Source organism: Berghia stephanieae, chromosome 9, assembly GCF_034508935.2.
Source record: "Berghia stephanieae isolate SIO BIC M18660-M18661 chromosome 9, UCSD_Bste_1.3, whole genome shotgun sequence".
Classification (NCBI taxonomy): domain Eukaryota; kingdom Metazoa; phylum Mollusca; class Gastropoda; order Nudibranchia; family Aeolidiidae; genus Berghia; species Berghia stephanieae.
The window spans coordinates 31246402-31251401 of NC_088368.1; the positions used below are offsets into that span (position 1 = coordinate 31246402).

The 5000-nt window shown below is 32.4% G+C and overlaps 1 protein-coding gene across 2 annotated transcripts in view; it reads left to right on the top strand.

Moving 5' to 3' along the window:
• The window catches only part of LOC144980045 (neuronal calcium sensor 1), a 232213-nt gene that overhangs the window by 209242 nt on the left and 17971 nt on the right, over positions 1-5000 (top strand). The window lies entirely within an intron of this gene.

Here is a 5000-nt window from a genome sequence, read left to right on the forward strand (position 1 = left end):
AATGGAAGAAGAGTTACACAAACAATGTAATATTGCCTCCAATCTGGGATCAAAGGACATCATCCCTGTACAGCCGTATTTTGGTTTTTAAAAATACAACCAAATAAAAAATAAAACAAGCTATTAAAAATTTTGGCCGAAAAAATCTCTTATTACAATAAATATCGATATAGATTAAAATGACGCAAGCCTTACTAAAAACAAAAACAAAAAGCCCTCAAATCCGGGACTTCACTGAAGTCTTAGGTTTGAGAGATTTTTTTTGTTTTTGTTTTTTTTTAGCAAGATCAGGGTAATTTGAAGAACGAGTTGTTGTCGGGTTGTTTTTTTTTTCAGCCAAAATTCTAAATACGTGTTTTTCTAAAGTATGGCAATGTATGAATCACTGCTCGCTCTGGCATCGGACGGCCTGGTGTGCTGTATTGGGCTTTAACCCTGACATTTCATTTTGTCTTCGATCACCTGAGTGCGGCGAGATCAAAGACGGATTTTGATTTAGGTCTCCTTATGCTTTAAGAACGATTTGCACTTGAACGGATGGGGGTGAAATGGGGTGACGTGAAGAGAGACATTGAATGGGTGAAAAAAAAGGAGAAGGGGGTGGGGGGGTGTTTTGTCGGTTTCTATTTGATTTGTTTTGGTTTGGTTTGGATTTATTATTTTTTGCGGTTGGGTTTGTTTTTTGTTTATTTATTTGTTGTTTTTGCTTTGTTTTGTTTTGTTTTGTTTTTTGTTTTTTATTTTTCTTATATTTTTTTTTATTTTTTTTATTTTTTTTTGCTTTATTTTTTAAAAATTCGGATTTGCTTTGATTTTTTTTATATTTTGTTATTTATTTTGGGTTGTTTTTTGTTTCATTTCTTAATTGTTTTATTTTTTTTTTTTTTTATTTTTTTTTTCTTTTATTTATTTATTTTTTTGTTTTTTTTTTTAGTTATATCTTCTCAAAATTCACTCAATCATGTTTCATGATATCTACTACTCTTCTCTTACTTCTCTCTTCTTCTTCTCTCTTCTATACTCTCTCTTCTTCTTCTTCTTCTCTTCTCTATACTCACTCTCTACTTACACTCTACTTATAGTCTATTCTACTACTACTACTACTACTACTACTACTACTACTACTATTTACTACTACTACTACTACTACTACTACTACTTACTCTACTACTACTACTACTATACTACTACTACTACTTACTCTACTACTACTCTACTATACTACTACTACTACTACTACTACTACTACTACTACTACTACTACTACTATATTACTATACTATACTACTACTACTACTACTACTACTACTACTACTACTACTACTACTACTACTACTACTACACTACTACTACTACTACTACTACTACTACTACTCTCTCTACTCTACTACTACCACTATACTACTACTATTACTACTACTACTCTACTACTACACTACTACTACTACTACTACTACTACTACTACTACTACTACTACTACTACTACTACTACTACTACTACTACTGCTGCCTGCTACTACTACTAACTACTTACTATACTACTACTCTACTACTACTACTACTACTACTACTACTACTACTACTACTACTACTACTACTACTACTACATACTGCTACTACTATACAGCTGCTACTACTCACTACTACTACTATGTACTACTACTACTACTACATACTACTACTACTACTACTACTACTACTATTACTACTACTGCTACTACCACTACTACTACTATACTACTTACTACTACTACTAACTACTACTACTACTACTACTACTAATAATACTATAATTAATAACTATATATAATAACTATATATACTAAATCATATCATAATCATAATAACATAATAATATATAATAATAATAATAATAATATAATAATTAATCATAATATAATAATAATAATATAATAATAATAATAATATAATAATAATATAATAATAATAATAATAATAAATAATATATAATATAATAATAATCAATAATCATCATCATTCATCATCATCATCATCATATCATCAATAATAATAATATATAATAATAATAATAATAATAATAATAATATAATAATAAATAATAATAATATAATAATAATAATAACAATAATAATAATAATAATAATAATAATAATAATAATAATAATAATAATAATAACAATATAATAATAATATAATAATAATAATAATAATAATAATAATAAATAATCATCATCATCATCATCATCATCATAATAATAATAATAATAATAATAATAATAATAATAATAATAATAATAATAATAATAATAAATAATAATAATAATAATAATAGGTAATGGTAATGATAATAATAATACCCCCCCCCCCCCCCCAAAAAAAAAAAAAAAATAATCGTTTTGCACGAGCACGACAATACCATAATATAAGCGTATTCATTCTTTCAACGTTTAGAATTTCACGATGACGATTTGAAAGCATCAAACACAATGAGAGCACCGATTGAGATTTTCCATTGTTTTCCATCTTCTTTCACAACCTAAAGCCATTAGGCCCCGACCTAGCGCTGTCAATATCTTTAAAGGAGGATCAATATTTGTGACTTGTCATCTACAAACTAGGTAAACCCAGCGCTTCTTATGGTGCTCACACTAACTACTATGTTATGATGGAGATAAAGATACAAATTTTCGCCTATATTATTATGACAATCTAATATAAATATATATTAATTCTGTGTTTACTTGATAAAGGCCAAGGGCCGAAACGTCGTTTGTTTTGTGTTGTTCATTCATGAGTCAGATTTACTCCCTTTATCTTTATCTCCATTTTATTGACTCATTTATGCACCTCTATTTATTAGTTTTATGTTATGACGGTCGACCCAATCTGCAAATTCTTTACCGCACTCATGCACCGTCGCAAACCCGCCCCGGAAGTTTCGTCACAACGAACGTCAACTCGATGCTCTGCTGGTTTCGGGTTCGTTCCCATATCTCGTGGATCTCCGACCTTGACCGTAGCCATCGTTAACATATAGCCTAACACTAGAACCCTCTAGGACTGGCAGTTTGACGTCATTTTTTAGGTTTGTGTAGCGTCTAGTGAGTTGTCGTTAGTAGAGCCCAAGGAAACAAGTGATTTCATTGGTTAAACTATTGAATACAACTCACGATTTGTTTTCTTTTGTGGCAAAAGACTGGCATTTTGACGTCACTTTTTGGTCAGTGTCAAGCTATAACTTAACTATGGCTACGCCTTGACGCAGTGGGGAGCTTGATGCGTATCGGGGGCAAAGGAGTAAATCCCGGTTGACAGTCACGAGACCATCCCGGGGTGTCGGGCCTATAGCGAGCCACTTGACCGGCACGCCCGATATATGGCTAATGGAGATCCAACCCGGTGCCCGAATGGCCTCGGTCATCCCGGGCCCACTCTACTATGTTCTAATGATTTCATACCCATTGAGGAAGATTCAATTTAACAACATATTATAAGATTGAGCACGTATAGTGGATATTGCGCTATACAAAGGCTCGTGTTTAATAAATTACAAAATCGACATGATATTATGTTTTAAATGTATAAACGATGAAGCACCTGTCTACTTTTTCCAAAAACCTATTACATCCTTATTACACCTTCCATATCAACAATGTCATCATCTGATCAAATTAAACTTTTAGTTTTTCTTTTTAAATACAATTGTTTTGGCGGGCGATCCTTTTCTATCTTGGGACCCTGTGTATGGAATTCTATCCTTAGAACCATCAGGGAACAACCAACTGGGCTATTGATTCTTTTCAATCGAAACTAAAACAATTCCATTTCACGTCTGCCTATTTTCAATCTGAGACAAACTTTATGGTTAAAATCCTATGTGTGAATATTCAATTGCGGTCTGTGTGTGTGTGTGTGTGTGTGTGTGTGTGTGTGTGTGTGCGCGTGTATAGGGGGGGGGGGGCAGATGAGGTTGTTGGTTGTGGCACAATAAGAGATGCATTTTTTTTCAACCAATGTAAAGCGCATTGAGCATTATATAATTTTGAAAACGCGCTATACAAATGCCATCTATTATTATTAAAACGTTTTTTAAATTCCGCTTTGAGGCGATGCCGCACATTTTCTTCATCTCATCCATTCCGGCATAATGCCATATTGGTGCGATGAGTCACATCTGACGTGCACTGATTTGCAGGTCTGATAATCCATCCAAATAGGATTCAATTGTCTGACGTCACGTCCGCCCAGCAACGAGCAGCTTGGCTCTAAACAAACAAAAAAATCTGTATTTTTTATTCTTCATGCTGGCTAGAACTTTTTGACGTGCCATGTGATCAGAAAGTATAAAAGTCAAAACAAATTCAGATTTATAATTTTTTTCTCCTCTGGATACACTTTTATGCTCGTCGGAGAAGTATTTCATAAGGGCGTCCGCCATTGTCTCGATAGTTTAGAACCAGTTGCTAAGTTACAATGCGTCATTACGAGGGAAGTGACCTCACCACTATTGAATCCTATTGTTATGAGCTCGTTGTTGTAAGGGAAATCCATACTCTCAAACCGATGCACAATGTTGTCCATTACAACAATGTTAGATCAAGCCCATAATGGAATTCGGTTATCAGAACTGTCAATGTGTGCAGTTGGGTTACATATAAACTGAAAGGCATTGACATTTTTTTCAATCAGAATTGTTCAATTCTAAATAGTTGATTGACTATTATTTTACTCGTGCCATTTCTCATCGTTTCCTCTCATCTCTTTGTTTTTCTTCTTCTTCTTCTTTTTCTTCTTCTTCTTCTTCTTCTTCTTCTTCTTATTTAAATTATTATTATTATATTATTATTATTTTATTATTATTATTATTATTATTATATTATTATTATTATTATTATTATTATTATTATTATTTTCTTCTTCTTCTTCTTCTTCTTCTTCTTCTTCTTCTTCTTCTTCTTCTTCTTCTTCTTCTTCTTCTTCTTCTTCTTCTTCTTCCTCCTCCTCCTCCTCCTCCACT